Here is a 16,293-nt window from a genome sequence, read left to right as displayed (position 1 = left end):
TTTTTTAAGATTTACTTTTTAGTTGTAGATGGACACAATACCTTTGTTTTATTTACTTTTATGTGGTGCAAGGATTGAACCCAGAGCCTCCCACGCGCTAGGCAGGTACCCCAGCGGGGATGACGGTAGCGCCTGCGCGTGGGGTTATTGTGATGAGATGAGATGACACAGGTAAAGGGCTGGCCCAGCACCTGGCACCTAGCGAGTGCTTTCTAAGTGTGAGCTAGGAGAATGGTGGGGAGGAGGAGGAGGAGGAGGAGGAGACCACCCAACATGGGGCCCGGCTCTAAGTAACAGTCACACCCATGAGTTGCTCAGGGCAGGCTGTGGCAACAAGGGAGCCAAGCGCAGTGGCTCATGCCTGTGATCTCAGCAACTTGGGAGGCTGAGGCAGGAGGATAACAACTTTGAGGCCAGCCTGGGCAATCTAGCAAGACCCTGTCTCAAAAGAAAAAATAAAAGGACCTGGGACATTGCTCAGGGGTGAGCACCCTGGGTTCAACCCTCAGTGCTGGGGGGGGGGGAGGAACGGAAGAAACGAAAGAAGGTAACAGGGAATGGTGACCCAGGGCAGGCCCCAGCACCAGCTTCTCTGGGTGGGGCAGCCATGAGCCAGTCTTGCACAAGGGGCCCTGCGAGTGGCACTGGGCGTGTGGGTCCGGGGTTCTGCAGGGGAGCCTGGGCCGCTGCTGCCGTCTGTCTGGTTTGCCCAGTTAGGAACTGGAGCGTCTCAGGGTGAGATGAGGCGCGGACTCTCTGCAGGCACAGGGGCAGGCGCCAGGAAAATTCCCAGCAGCTCAGGAGGCTTGGCGGTGCAGGGTCAGGGACAGGGCTCTAGATGGAGCTCTAGCGGGAAACACAAATGGTCAGGGGCCGGGTGTGTGGCGGCACACCCTAATCCCAGCAGCTGGGGAGGCTGAGGCAGGAGGATCGCAAGTTCAAAACCAGCCTCCGAAACTTAGCGAGGGCCTAAGCAACTTAGCAAGACCCTCTCTCAAATTTAAAAACACACACTCTGGTAGAGGCCTATAAGGGTCTCAGAAAAGGCTCATTTTCCAGAGCCCTAGGCAAGGAATTGATTCATCCTAACCTAATGAGGCCACATGCTCTGGGGACAGGAGCACAGACTCTGGATTTCAACTCCAGCAATCCAGCTGTGTGACCTTGAGAAAGTCACTGAACCTCTCTGGGCTGCGCTTTCTTCATTCATAAAGCAAGACAAAGCCACCTTCCTGGCAGGGCTGCCGGGGGCTTGGTGCACAGTAGGCCTCTGTCAATGGGAGGGGTGTGGTGCAGCCTCAGCAGAGGCCCAGGGAGTGGATGGTAATGAGTGTTGGGGTTGATCCAAAAAGCCAGTCTATAAAAGTCCTGCCTGTAGCTTCTGGTGCATTGCTAATGGGAGTTTATGTGAAGGACACAGCCGGATAAGGGCCCATTGTTCCGGGTGGGGACGGTTTTATGGCTCTTGGAAAGCAGCTCTCCTCTGGGGAACTGGGGCTTAGGGAGCCTCCAGGCCCTGGGTGGTGAAACCAGGAAAGAGGAGGTTTCTGGGGCGGGTGCCAGGTCACAGGCATGACCAGGCCCTCCTGCCACAGCCCCTGCAGGCTGTGGGGGCCGAACCCCTCCATGGCGCACTGCAGCCTCTGGGCTGGCGGTGCAGGCCTCTCCCTCCCCAGGCCCAGGCCCTGCCCGCTGTCCAGCCCCAGGAACTGCCTGGTCTGCTGGGCGAGGTTGGAGGCTCCCAGCGTCCCCTGGGCTGCTGCCCTGCTCTTCCTTCCCTTTCATCCATGTGGCAACTTCTAGAACAGGCCCTGGGTGCTGCCTGCCATCAGCTGACCAGCCACGCTCAGGCCTGGGAGCTGGCTCTGCGCTCTGAGGCCTGGGCTGGCCAGTAACCTGACACCCGGAGAAGACCTCTCTCCCTGTCCTTTCAGGCTCCTGGCTGGGACCCAAGCTGAGAAATTCAAGCCCCATCTGCTCAGTAGACAGTCCCAGGCGCCTTGCTGGCGCACCCCCAGGGCTGCAGATACTCAGCTGCAGGGGAGGCTGGAGGCCGTGGGTCTGGGCGGTGGGTAGAGGGGCTGTGTGTGTTTGCAGCTGCTTTTGGTGCCCCTGCCCCTCATGTACCCTGCCCCGAGCCTCCCTAGATCCCTTGCAGCTTTTCATTTAGGAGGCATAGGAGTTAAAGCAGGATGCTGGGATACTTGTAGCCAGGGACAGTGGCCCCACCTGTAAGTTAACCCTCCTTTGTCCTGGGCTACTTTGCTTTCAAAGATCAAAAATACACCCAAGCAGGGCGCAGTGGTGCATGCCTATAATCCCAGAGGCTTGGGAGGCTGAGGCAGGAGGATCTCGAGTTCAAAGCCAGCCTCAGCAACTTAGTGAGGCCCTAAGCAACTCAGTGAGACTCTGTCTCTAAATAAAGTACAAAATAGGGCTGGGGATGGGGCTCAGTGTTCGAGAGCCCCTGAGTTCAATCCCCGGTACCCCTCCCCACCAAAAAAATACACCCAGTGAGTCCAAGTGGAGGGAGCTCTGTGGGAGGGTTTTCTGATGCACTTTGGAGGCTGGGACAGAGTGTCGTTGTGCCTCAGTTTCCTCACCTGTAGGGCAGGGATGAAAGTACCCACTTTTCCAGGCTGCCGTGGGGTGGAGTGAGCTAGCCCATGGAGGGGCTCGCACAGCAGGGGCTGGAGAGGGAGTGAGAAAGCCTTGCTCTTGTCACTGCTGTTATTTTGTAATGAACGTTGAAGGGGACCTGCTGGGCTAGCACAGCCTCTGCCTGTCTCTCTCCCACTGCACTCTGCACCTTGGCTGGCTGCTTTATTTGCTAGTCTAGGGAGTTGCTTGGCCCTAGCTGTGGTTCGCTGGGCCGTGGGTGCCAGCCCTCTCTGCACGATCTTCTAGGGCTCAGTGTCTGTGCTGTGTTCGGCCCAGTTTCTCAGCTCTCCGATTCCGGATTCCTGGGGGGAATGAGCTGATGGGCCGGTGTGGGCCGGAGGTCAGCTCTCATCCCATCTTCTCTGCGTGGAGGAGGAGCCCCTGTGGCCGGTGCGTGGGGAGGCGGGAGGCAGGTCCGACAGGACTAGTTGGAGGCTCTTTCTGCACGGCGGAAGAGCTGGGAACAGTGGTCTGGTGCTTTTACTGCCAACCCAAGGAATGTTCTTGTTTGTAAATGTTCTGGACAAGCTTTCAGGACCCCTGCTATTGGCACTTGTAGCCGGCTGAGCTCACGTAAATGTGAAACAATTGTCAATAATAAAAACCAGAAGATTTCATTTAAAAAAGTCTGGATCTGAGGCATCTCTTGGGAAAGACAAATATATATATTTAAATTAAAAAGGAAGCTCTGAGACACGGCTTAGGGGCGTTTACCAGAACGGGGTGGCAGTGTCTCTCTGCCTGGGTCTTTTGCTGCCGGGGCTCAGACCCCACCGTCTCTGCACACCCCACCTCTTCTCCCATTTCCATCCCCGACCTGGGCCCGGGGTTTTCTACCTCCCTCCCAAACCAGGTGCGTTTCTAGGAAGCAGTAATTGCATGGAGAAGAAGAAGCATCACATAGCTCTTCAAAATGTGGGGTCTTGGGTATGAGCCCCGTCCTGTGCTAAGTGACCCGACACATTGCATCTGAATCCCTGAACGGTCCTGCAAAGGGGGGATGATGCAATTTTCACCCCTTACTGAACGGATGATGAGACTGAGGCTCAGAGAACAAAGCAACTTGTCACAGGTCACGTGACTCGAGGAACAACTTCAGGCTGGTGGGAAAGTCTGCAGCCGCTTCCCACTGACCCCCGCAACCCTATCCCATCCCACCCCCTGGATTTGAGAGGAACGTGCTGACCCGTCAGTGGCCGTGCCCTTGAGCACAGCTTACCTCTCCACCAAGGCCGGTCGAGGCTGGGGGGGACCTGGGAGGCTTGGGAGTTGCTCAGTACATCTCAGCCCCCCTCAAAATGTCTGTCGCACTAAACAGGACAGGCGTGTTCTGGAGAGGGTTTCGTCCTGGAAAGTCGGACTCTATCAGCTTCATTGTGCCAAACACGTGACGCAGCCTCTTCAGATAGAGCCTGTTGACATGGTGGGTAACAGGGACTGTCGGCTCTCTGTGCCCAATCCATTCACACTCCTGGGTGGGGATGGTCAGGCATGGGAAGTCCACGTTCCCTTCCATGAGCCACATCCTCAGCCCTTTTTAGTTTTTTGAAGTTTTGAAACAGGGTCTCGCTAAGTTGCTCAGGGTCTTGATAAGTTGCCAAGGCTGGCCTCGGACCTATGATCCTCCTGCCTCAGCCTTCTGAGTTGCTGGGATTTCAGGCATGCACCCAGCCATCCTCTTCCTTTTTGATCCATTATGGGGCTGGGTTGGTGAGAGGCGGGTCGGTAGGAGGCAGACAGGAGCCCGGGGTTCCCATCTCGGCTTTGCCACCAGCTTGCTGAGCAATCTTGGGCTAGTCGCTGAACCTCTCTGGCCAGTGGAAAATACCACTTCTGCCTTCCCCCCTTCTCTCTCCCAGATCAATGGTAGAGATAAGGGAGAATAGATTTCTGATTCCCATCCAGATGTAATGCATTGTGAATAGCTGTGTTTATGTGACAAACCCTGCACTCCCCAGAACGCTCAGGGAGTGGGTAATTCTGGTTAATTGAATGTTCTGGGACATGGAAACATTCCCAGAAATCCTTTTTGTTCCTTTTGTGCTATGGAAACCCATGCACTCATCTATTCAGCAGATAATTGTTTCCACTGTACCAGGTCCTGGGTAATGCCCTGCACGAGACAGCAGAGCCCTGCCTCTGTAAACCCCAACTCTGTGGGAGGATATGGGGCTCACACACTGCCATATCTGTAGGTCGTGTGCACTGAGGAGGGACTGTGGCACCTAGGACTGCACCCAGGGGTCCAGACTGGGCCGGGAGAGATCTTTGAGAAGGTGCACCTGTGTAGGGAGCGCTAAGGGCAATTACGTTGTGTCTGATGGTGAAGTCAGGTGCCTTCCGGGCAGAGGAACAGCATGAGCATTGGCCAGAGAAACCCTTGCTGCGTCCTTTGGTGCTGTGAGCTTGGACTGTGGGATGCGGAGAGGGAGGCTGGGATGTCAAGAGAGCAAGATGGTGGAGAGCTGGGCTGCAGGGAGCAGGAGGCCTGCCTGCTCATTTGTTCTCACAAATGCATTCGTAAAGTAATTCTTTATTGCAAAGGAAGAGAATGAGGGACAATGAAATAAAAGCACTAAGTCACAGGTGAGGGGCCTCAAAGGTAGAGGGTCGCACAGGGCTGTTGTGCCTGAGGGGCCCTGATCCTGGGGGGCTACCCAGTGGGAATGTGGGCCCGTGGTATCAGATTCAGCACTGATCAGAGAAGCCAGCAATCTGGTTTTTTATGGGCAATCTCCCAATTGTCAAATGTTGGCAACTAATTAACAACAACAACAACACTGTGGGCAAAACAAAATGCTTTTGCAGACTTAATTAGTATTATGAGCTGGAGGTTTGCAATTCTGATCTCAAAGCGTTCTGCGGATGAGGGTTTTAGGGTGTCGGCTTGGAATCCTCTATGGTCCTCTAGTGTTGGCTGGGCCTCCAGTCTGCTGGGCTCTGGGGGCACAACAAGGGTCTGAGGCATGGCCCCTGTCCTCAACCCTGGATCGCTGCTGCCCTCAGGCTGGTTCGAATCAGCACGTAGCCAGAGCCACTTGTTACAGAAGCACTAAGTGCTGTGGAGTCCAGACCAATGGAGGTTGTGTTGGGAGGCTTCCTGGGTCTTCAGAGCCTTTTGGTAGTTCTGGGAGGGGGGGGAAGACCTAATACCACTCAGAGAGGGCTTGGGTGCTGCAGGCTGGAGGACAAAGGAGAATCAGGCCCAGGAGTGAAAAAAGATGAGCCAGGAGAGGTGTGGGGCAGATTCTGATAGGCTGTGCATGTAGGCCTGGGACGCAGGATTAGCTCTGAGCAGGACCCCAAAGTTTACATTCTGATTCAAGACGACCCCAGGGCCCAGTGGACATCTGAAGACAGTCGTTTTGACTTTATTATCATCCCAGGGTTTCCTCTGTGCTCTCATGCCATGCTTCATCTGCCCCTAGAATGGAAGTTCCCCAAGGACCATGTCTGGTTGTTCACAGACATCTCCCACAAGCCTAGGATGGTACTTGGAACATAGTAATTGCTCAACGAATATTTATTGCCTACTTACTATGAGCTAGTGTTCCCCAGGCCAGGGGCTTAGGACTCCTCTGGATGAGCTCTATGGTGCTTATGTTCTTGTGTGGAAGCCGAGAATAAACAAGCAAACAACTCCATGAATAAGATGATTTCAGAGAGTGTGATCCATGCATGGCTTGTCTTGCTACACTATGGTGGCCTGTTTGTGTCCTCTAGCCTATGAGAGCCCAGTGGGTAGAGCCAGGGTCTCCCTGGTTCCTTGTTTCCTTGGGAGCCCTTGAGGCTGGTATCTGACAAATAGGGATTATTAAAAATTTTCTGCTGTATTGAATGAATGAACACAAGCTGACAATGATTTCAACCCAACCACCTGAACCTTTGCGGAGGTTGCAGAACTCATTATTTTCAACCTAGGAGTAATTGCTGATAAGCCTGTGTGTGAATTGCCTCACCCATAGAGAGGTAGTGGGGGAGTGTTTAATAACAACGGGATAATCTTAATTAATGACCTGATAAGTGTAATTAATCGCATCATATCCGGAGGCCCTCTTTGGAATTCTGGGAGGGAGTGACAGCGTTTGGCAGCTTTGGGGCTGCAAGGGAGGGGAGTACAAGCAGCTCGGTTACACCACTTCCTTGCTGGGTGAGGATTAAGCACAGCTCTGAACCTCAGTTTTGTCGCTGGGACAATGAAGTCGCCTAGCAGGGTCCTTGTCAGTTTAGTGAGAGGATGTCAAATCCCTGGGTCTGGGGACCCCCAGTGGCTGGGACTGCCAGGATCCCTGCTTCTGTGGCTACTCCCCGCAGGCCAGAGAGCAAGGATGCAAAGGACACCCTGTCCTGTTGGCCCGCGGGCCTTGGGTCACCCGTGTACGCGGGCACATCCCAAGCCGGGTGTTCCCCTGCGACGGGCCCAGGACCCCTCCCCCTCGTACGCAGCCCCCAGATCAAAGCGCTGGGAAGGAGAGGAGGCCGCCGGGTGCCCGGGACCTTCCCGCGGCAGCGAGCGCAGGACGCGGGGCGGCGGCCCGGGGCGCGCGCCCCCTCCCCGCGTCCCTCGCCCCTCGCCCCGCCCGCGAGACCCCGCGGTGGGCGTGGCCGCGCGGCCCGCAGGGGTTGGCCGCTGACCTCAGCCCGGGGCCGGCGGGCGGGGGCGCGCGTGTCGCCTGCGCGGGGCGGCCCAGGGCTCGGCGGCGCGGGCCGGCGGGCGGCGCGGCCATTGGTCGGGGCGCCGTCCGGCCATGGGCGCCCACGGCGGCCGGACGAGCTGCGGGCGCGGCGCCCGGCGCCCGGCGCCTTTGTGAGCGGCGCGGAGGACGCAGCGGCCCGCGCGGCGGCCGGTGAGTGAGCGGCGCCGAGCGCGCGGCCTTTGTGTCGCCCGTGCGTGGCCGGGTCGCATCCGCCCGTGGGTCTGTGTGCGTCCGGGCCAGCGTCCCCGCGGCCGGGACTGCCCTCCGCGCGGGCCCTCCGCGTGGCGCCCGAGGGAGGCCACCGCGTGGGGGTGGGGCCCTCGCGGCCTGTGCCGGGCCCGGTCCCCAGCGGCTTGGTGCCGCCGCCTCCGCGTGTGCGACTCCAGCCCGCGGGGGTGGGGACGGTTAGGTCCCACGACCCCGTGCCTCGCTCTCCCCGACCGTCCCCGCGGCCCGGCCGACTCGGGTGGGCAGGGCGGGCCGCTGGGTTTGCAGAAGCCAGAGGACGCGCCTGTCGCCTGTGTTTGGGTCGGCCTCTCCCACCCCGGGTCCTGGCCCAGCGCCGGACAGGGACTGCCTCCAGCAGGAGGGGACTGTGGACGGAAAGGATGCTGGGTCAGCTGCAGGCCGTGGCCGCGGAGCCGGGTCAGACCTGGACACTCCCTGGGTCAGGGGCGGGAGTCCTCCGGCGCGTCCTCCGGAGGATGGAAACCAGCCTCCTGCTCCGGGTGGCCCCTGAGGGGAGCCCAGGCTTGATGCAGGAGAGGGGAGGCCTCTCCTCCCTCCCTGTCCAAGGGTGGGTCCTGGAGCAAGGGTCAGGGATCTTCCTTTGGCCCCGAGAGCCTGGAGTGGGGAGGGCGGCTCAAAGCGGTTGGGAGGTGTGTGTGGGGGGGAGCTTTGGCGCTCAGTCCCCTCCCTCAAAGTCCTTGGCCTCACTTAGAGATTCAGCCAGGGGAAGCCCCGCCCCCTGCCCCAAGCCCCATCTGCTCTAGGAGGATGCTGGGGAGAGAGGGCAGGCTGATGGGTTCATTAAACATGCAGAGCCCCTCCCAGATGGCCACAGGCTACAGCATCCGTCTGTCCACCTGTCCATCCCTCCACTCACCCGTCTGTGTCTAGGCCCCATATGCACAGAGGAGAAAGGAGGACGCAGGTGGACCTTCTCCGTGCTCCAGGGTCCCTGCGGCTGTGGGGTGGGGGATGTCCTTACCCTCCCGCTGCTCCAGCTCCTGATCCCATTGTTTAAAGCCTCACACTGTGTTGGATTCTGCCTTCCCCAGGCCCCTGTCCCTTCACTTCCTCCAGAAAACCTTTGCCCTCCAGTCCACTCTCTCTTGAATAGTTCTCACTTGAGGGTGCGTCCTCTCCCGAAAGCCAGGCAGGACTCCAGCGCTCTTAGGGTGACTCCTTTACACCTTCTAGAACACTGAAAGCCTTTGAGTACAGGGACCATCTCTGTCCTTGGTCACCAGCCTGGAACAGTGCCTGGCACACAGCAGATGCTCCATAAATAATGGCTGGAATTGGTTGGTTCCTAAATTCTGCTGTTTCCAGTTTTAATTTTGGAGGAGTCTGGGGGTGGGAAAAGCTGGTGGGTACCTTGGAGGGCCTGGGAACCAGGTTAGTATGAAGGGAAGGCCCACTGTTAATTTGAGGAGTAAGCCTGGCTCAACAGTGCAGGCTTGTAATCCCAGTGGCTTGGGAGGCTGAAGCAGGAGGATCTCAAGTTTGAGGCCAGCCTCAGCAACTTAGTGAGACCCTAAGCAACTTTGTCTCAAAATAAAAAATAAAAAGGGCTTTGATGTAAGCTCAGTAGTTAAGTGGCCTGGGTTCAATTTCAATCCGCAGTACAGAGAGAGATATCACTAACAGATGTGTATAGTGTCTGCTAGTACCAGGAGCTGGGTAAGGGGCCTCAATACTGTGAGAAGGTGCAGAGTGAAAAGAACATGGTCTTCCTGGGTTAATCCTGAAGTGATAAGGTGGGTGATATAGAAGACATGATAATAACAGCTTGAGTCTATGTCGCACTTCATGTCCACTATCTCTGTTTGGACATCAGCCCTGATAATTAGGCAGGGAAGATCGGCTCAAACCTGTCTTACAGATGAGGAAAATGAGCACGCAGCCTTTCAGGGACTGCCCAAGGTCGCATCTGTCAGCGGGGGAGCCGGCCTCAAGCCTGGTTTCTGTAGCTGCTGCGTCCTTGCCTGCTTCTGCCTGCTTGTCTTCAGCCTCAACTGCGCCATCTGCCCGGCAGCCCGGCCCGCTGCTGTCCCACCCTCCAGGGTTAGGATCAGACTTAGGGTCCACAGAGTGCCAGAGTTCTCTTTGACCCTCCTGTTCTCTTTTTGGGCCCCCTTCAGCTCCTCCTGTGCCCGTGTCCCCAGAGAGTTCCTGGGGTCTCACTGCCTTGGTGAAGGACATAGCTCTGCCTTCCTTTGGGGTCCTGGTCCTCCCCAGAGCAATGGGCCAGTCCTTACAGAACTCTGGGCCGTGGTGGGCTTGGGTCAGCTTGTGCTGATGCACGAGAACTGGTTGGTAAAATTGGAAATCTGGGAGCCACTTCTAAACTACTACTGTAAAAAGTTGTGAGCCCTTACATTTATTTATTTTTTTCATTTATTTTTGGTACTGGGGATTGAACCCAGGGGTGCTCTACCCTGAACCACATCCCCAGCCTTTTTATTTTTTATTTTGAAAGGGAGTCTCACTATATTGCCCAGGCTGGCCTTGAACTTGTGATCCTCCCAAGTCCCTGGGATTATAGTGAGCCACTGGACCTGGCTGAGACATAAATTTTTAGTTAATAAATCATTGAAAACAAAAGCAACAGACATTCAAATTACTTCCCAGTTGTCGTGTTTTCTTACGTATGCACTCAGTTATTTGTGCCCTTGTGTGTGTGTGTTGTGTGTGTAACATAACTAATGGGTTGCTATGCACATCTCTTTCCACTCTGTTCAACGATGTCATGTTTTTAGCTTGAAATTGACCTTAGCAGGAACACGGACACCTTAGAGATTGGCACACAGCAGATCAGGGTCTTTCCCCTGGAGGACCGGTACCAGCAGGTACCGCACACCACTAGGGTCCTGCAGAGAGCAATCAGGGCCTAGCTTCTGTCCTGGAGCTTATGTTTTTGCTAGTTTTAGGATCCCTGTGGGTACAGAGTGGGGGGAGCAGCTACTGGGCTGGGCCTGCCTTGGTGGTGGCGGGGTTGTAAACTGTCCTCAGCTCAGGTGGCTCCCGGTCTGGTGAGTGAGCTGTCATCGTGCACCAAGAAAAGGAGGGGCCAGGTACTATGGTGTACGCCTGCAATCCCAGCAGCTTGGAAGGCTGAGGCAGGAGGACTGCAAGTTCAAGGCCAGCCTCAGCAACTTCATGAGGTCCTCAGCAACTTGTGATGATCCTGTCTCAAAATAATAAACTAAAAGGACTGGGGATGTGGCTCAGTGGGAGAACTCCCCTGGAGCCATCCCCAGTACAAAAAAATAAGAGGGGGGAGCGTTGATTGTGTGACCACACTTGGGGTGATAGACATCTGGGAGGCCATGGCATTGGTGTCTGAGGACACACTGTGTACAAGTCCAGTGGTTCAGGTGTGACCTCCAGGACACGTGTGTGGCCAGAGGTGTCTGGGGGTGGCTAGGCAACTGGGTGTGACCCATCCAGATGGATTCAGGGACCAGGTAATTGAGTAGTGGTCTGACTGTTGCCCTGGCAAAGTCTGTCATCTCTGGGTAGGACACGGGTGTGACCTGGGATGGGCCTGTGCAGCTGTGTGCTGGGGTCAGCTTGTACTGACACACAGGAGCTGATTGCTGAGTTATAGAACATTTTCAAGCTGGTGTCAAACAGGGCTGTCATTAAAAGTGTGGATGTGGCATGGTGACCCAATGCGCAGCACCAGGGCTGTGTTGGGCTATGTCGGAGGAGAAGCAGTGCCTACAAAGGCTCAGAGGCCCGGGCTTCTGTCTGCCCAGGTGTCGGGGACCAGGAGTCCACACGGTGGGCGGCCTGTGGCAGGGCGGGGAAGCGCTGGGCTTCCTGGAGGCCGCGGGCATCTGGTGTCAGCACGGGACACCCTAGGCCTCGGGACACCCTAGGCCTCGGCTCTGTGGATCGCCCCCTGCCTGCACATCGCTGAGGTTTCTTGGTAGTGTCCTGCTGTCCCCGCAGTGGCTGCAGTTTCAACCCCTGCATCTGTGGCTGGTGGGGTCTCAAAACAGGCTTCCATTTTAACACCTGCCCAACATGACGTACGTGGAAGGTGGTCTCCTGCAGCAGTACAGGGGGCTAATGGAGGTTTCTGCAGCCTCCGGCCTCCCGTGGGCAGGGAATTGGGAGCCTGTGTGTTCGCAGGCAGCTCTGTGCAGGCCCTTCGTGGTCCTCTCTTTAACTCCTCCCTGCCCTGCAGATGAGGAAGCTTGAGCCGTGGAGTGCCTTCCCATGGCCAGTGGGTGTGAGTGCAGTGCGGCAGGCAGGCCCCGGGTCTTTGCACATTCCCCATGAGACTCTGTCTTTCCTTCTCCCGTTGAGGTGTGCAGGGAAGGAGGGAGTCTCCCGGTGCCATTCTTTGTTTGAGGCTAAGGTGAGTGCTTTGCCCAGTGTTGCTGAGGTCCAGTTGTCACAGCTGGGTTTGTCACCCTGTGACCCAGGGTCAAGGCTGAGGACAGACCCCCAGTGCCCTCGTGGGCCAAGAGGTCAGTATCAGGAAAGAGTTGATGATAAAGCCTCATGACTATGGAGAGGGCAGCTCCTTGGCTTCTGCTGTGAGTGCAGGCGCCACGGCAGCCGTAGCGCAGGGGAGCGTGTTCCATCCTTCTCCCTAGACATGGGCTCCCATCGTCTCTGTTTTGCCGCTCCAAGGCAGAGGCCCGGGCAGTTGCCTTCTTGCTGTGGTCCTGACGCTGGGCAGCCGGAGCCAGCCTGCAGGACATCCCCGCTGTGCCTCCCAAACCCCTGCAGGGTCCTGTGCTCTGATGATGGGGAGGACAGCTGACCTCCTGGCCCCAGCACGTTGTGCCACCTCTTGTCGGGTCTGGGCCCAGCTCCCTGCCCTGGGGTCATCCTCCTTCGGCCTCCATCCTCCTTCCTGACCCAGTAGCTCTCCTGCAGATGCAGCCCTGGCCCAGGGCAGAGCAGTGGACTTTGGTGGCACCTGCTCATGATGGCACCTGGCGCCCAGGTGGGGCTGGTCTTCATTCCCTCTTCTCTGGAGCCTGTTTCCAGTGCCTTCCGCCTGTAAAAGCCCCTCAGGCTCCAGCCATTAGCATCCAGAGCGCCTGCAGCAGTGGGCTTCCTAGTGAAGTTCCTAGACAGACAATGGTTAAATTAAGTAGGAAACAGGGTCTGGAAACTGAAGAAAAACATCCCTGAACCTAGATGTCACCCAGAACCTTTCAATTGCTTGTGAAACGAAGGTTTATTTTACTTTAAATTATACTGCTTGCTTGGCCTCTGAAGAAGCTTGCCAAGTTCAGAAAGAGTAATCCTGGAGACACCCCCGCACCTGGAGACCCCCACCTGGAGACCCTCCACCTGGAGACCTCCCCCCACCTGGAGACCTCCCCACCTGGAGACCTCCCCACCTGGAGACACCCCCCCCCCCCCCCCCCCCCGCACCTGGAGGCCTCCCCACCTGGAGACCTCCACCTGGAGACACCCCCCACCTGGAGACCCTCCACCTGGAGACCTCCCCACCTGGAGACCCTCCACCTGGAGACCTCCCCACCTGGAGACACCTCCCACCTGGAGACACCCCCACCTGGAGACACCACTTGGAGACCCCCCACCTGGAGGTAGCCCCACTTGGAGACACCCTACCTGGAGGTAGCCCCACTTGGAGACACCTCCCACCTGGAGACACCCCCACCTGGAGACACCTCCCACCTGGAGACACCCCCACCTGGAGACACCCCCCACCTGGAGACCCTCCACCTGGAGACCTCCCCACCTGGAGACCTCCCCACCTGGAGACCCCCCCACCTGGAGACACCCCCAACTGGAGGTAGCCCCACTTGGAGACACCCCACCTGGAGACAGCCTCCCTGGACACATGGCCCCCCACTCAGGGCCCTCTGCTCCGTCGGCACGCACCCTGCAGGTCTCCTGGGCCAGGCCTGTGAGGGCTGCAGCTGGACGCGCCCTGCTGGGTCTCCGCCTCTCCTGGTCTTGGGTGACTCACTGGACTCCTTTGTACCTCACTTTCCCCATCTGTAAATTGGGATAGTCCTAGCCCCGTGTCTCAGGGTGTGGCATTGACAGGAACCTTGAGGGGTGCTGTGAGGGGTGCTTGGGACAGCGCCTGGCTGTGGCTGTGCGCGGGTGGAGCGGTGTCCCCGCTGTGCTGCGGGGAGCAGAGGCTCTTCCTCTGCCCGCTCAGGCTCTGCGCTGGGGTCTGCAGACTGACAAGGGCAGGTTGGTGAGAGGAAGGCACGTGGGTTTTACTGGTGTGAATCACGTGTGAGTGTGAACATACCTGTAAGAAGTGCGAACATACCTGTGCGTGTGTGTTTATTACGCTGTGGCTTCGCAGAGATGAAGTGAAAACCCAAAGAAGTGGTCAGCCCTGGGGCGGAAGTGCCACTTTCATAAAGGATGATAAATTGTGAAGTGACTAGACAGGAGCAGGGCCTCGCTCCTCGGGCAGGGAGTTCTGGGAGAAGTGTGGGGTAGATAAGGGTTGCTTATTGCTTAGTCAGGCTGTTCGTTATGCAGTTAAGAGCCATTCTTCCTGGTAGGGGAAGGGGCACCTTCCTCTCACCTTCAGGAGGGAAATTTATGCCCTGGGTTTAGGCAGGGATGGGGACGGCACAGATTTCTTTTTTTTTTTTTAAAGAGAGAGTGAGAGAGAGAGAAGGAGAGAGAGAGAGAATTTTTAATATTTATTTTTTAGTTCTCGGTGGACACAACATCTTTGTTGGTATGTGGTGCTGAGGATCGAACCCGGGCCGCACGCATGCCAGGCGAGCGAGCTACCGCCTGAGCCACATCCCCAGCCCCCAGATTTCTTCCTTCTGCTGCTCAAGTGCTTTAGGTCGAAATAATCCTTATGGGGTGTGTGGATATTTTGGAGGGACATGTTCTGATCCCTTTCGGTTAAAACAGAGAGCAGGCAGATGATGACCTTGTCCCCTGGGTCTTACAGGATGGCAGACAGAGTAGTCTGGTACTACCGGTACTATAATGAAATACCTGAGCCTGGGTAGCCATCATGAAAAGAGAGGTAGAGCCCACAGTTCTGGAGGTTCAAGGGTCTAGTGCTGGCATGAGCACAGCTCCGGTGAGGGCCTCCTGGTGGATGGCACCACGGTGGTAGGAGTGTGTGTAAGAGGGTGAGGTTACATTGCCAGAGAAGCAGAGACTGGAGTCCCATGGTCTGTCCTGAGGGCATGCCCCCAACTGACCCAAGGCTCCACCTTAAAGGCCCACTACCTCTCAGCACTGCCACTCTGGGGACAGTGTTGGAACACACACTGGAATAAACCACGTATTAACCCACAGCAGCAAAGATAGAAAACCCAACTGATAAAGTAACTCTGTTTTGTACCAAGTCCTGTGAAGGGGTAAGTGAGGGTAGAATGAGGGTGGCAGGTGGGGATGGGGTGGAGAGGTGCCTGCCAAGGGCCAGGCAGAGGGGCCAGGGAGGCTGATGCCTGAGGGACAAGGAGGAGCCGGCCTGCAGAGAACCCTGGGAAAACTGTTCCCTGCAGGGAGTTCAGATGTGCAAAGGTCCTGAGGCTGGATAAACCTGTCCAGTTTGAGCAACAGGAAGCACTGCGCTTGGGGAAGGGGCTGTGGAGCCCAGGGAAGGGGGTTCCTTCCTATTGTCTGCAAATATCTCTACTAATTAAGTACAGCTCCACGCATCCAGCTGTGAACATCTGAGATTGGTCCTTGGGCTGGGGCTGGGGCTGGGGCTCAGGGGTAGAGCGCTCACCTAGCGCGTGTGAGGTCCTGGGATTGGTCTCACACCACATAAAAATAATAAAATAAAGGTGTTGTGTCCAACCGGGAGGGGGAGAGCGAGAGAGATTGATTTTTTCCTACATAATTTATTAAAAAATAATTTTCTGTGTGCCATGACGTGAAGCACGTGGCTCCGTGTTGCAGGCCGGGGACAGGCCAGAGAGGAGAGGAAGCCCCAGCCCAGTGGACGCTGCCCAGTGACTTGGAGGTGGGCACACCTAAGGAGCGTGGGGAGGTGCTGAGTAAATGCTCCGCCCTGTGCCTCCTCCGCGGCGTCACAACTGCCCCAACTGCCCCGTCCCCATCACTGCAGTCACCTGCTGGGAGAACTGGCTGCAGGTGTGGGGCTCCTTGGGGACCTAGGAAGGAGCGGAGGGCGGGGTGTGGCGGGGTGAGGAAGGCCTCCATCTGAGTACCTGGGGGGCAGGGCGGGAAGTGAGATGGCTCGTGGGGGTGGGTCTCGGGGAGACCGAGGGTTCCACCTGGGAGGGGTCCTGAGGGAATTCCAGGGAGCCTCACATTTAGGCATCACTGGCCTGGGGCCGGGGGCGCAGGACTCACCTGCTCCTGCTGCTGAGCTCAGTCCCCTGGTCTGCAGTGCCAGTGCCGTTGTGGCTCCCAGCACAGAAGGGGGAGGAGTGAGGCTCCAGCAGGCGCCAGGCTGGGTGCAGGGAGGAGCCCTGCTGGGGGGTGGTGGGGGGAGCGAACAAGGGCTCCCCCACACTTCTGTTCCGCAGGGAGGCACCAAAGCTGTGGACTGTGAATTTGTTTTGTTTTCTCTGTCCATCCGCACTTTCCTCTTTCTACCACGTGTTTGTTGAGCGACTACTAGGTGCTGGGCAAGGGGCCGGTGACACTGTTAGCCTCAGTCCCTGGGGGAGGCAGACGGGCCACCAGTCGGAGGGTGGGGGCTGCTTAGCAGAGTTAGGAAGAGGGAGGGGCCCAGGGCTGGGCGAGAGTG

At 57.2% G+C, this 16,293-nt stretch overlaps 1 protein-coding gene across 2 annotated transcripts in view; it reads left to right on the top strand.

The window, feature by feature from the left end:
• Positions 1-7,349: 7,349 nt before the first annotated feature.
• ARHGEF10L (Rho guanine nucleotide exchange factor 10 like) overlaps positions 7,350-16,293 on the top strand; it is a 115,872-nt gene continuing 106,928 nt past the window's right edge. For both annotated transcript variants that reach the window (XM_081305453.1, XM_081305454.1), the window contains exon 1: positions 7,350-7,508. The gene's annotated coding sequence lies outside the window, so the exon portion shown is untranslated. The remainder of the gene's footprint in view (positions 7,509-16,293) is intronic.

The sequence above is a fragment of the Spermophilus citellus genome (genome assembly GCF_964194105.1).
Source record: "Spermophilus citellus genome assembly, chromosome: 9".
Taxonomy (NCBI): domain Eukaryota; kingdom Metazoa; phylum Chordata; class Mammalia; order Rodentia; family Sciuridae; genus Spermophilus; species Spermophilus citellus.
The sequence above is the reverse complement of the archived record's forward strand: the minus strand, read 5'-3'. Positions and strand labels throughout refer to the sequence as shown.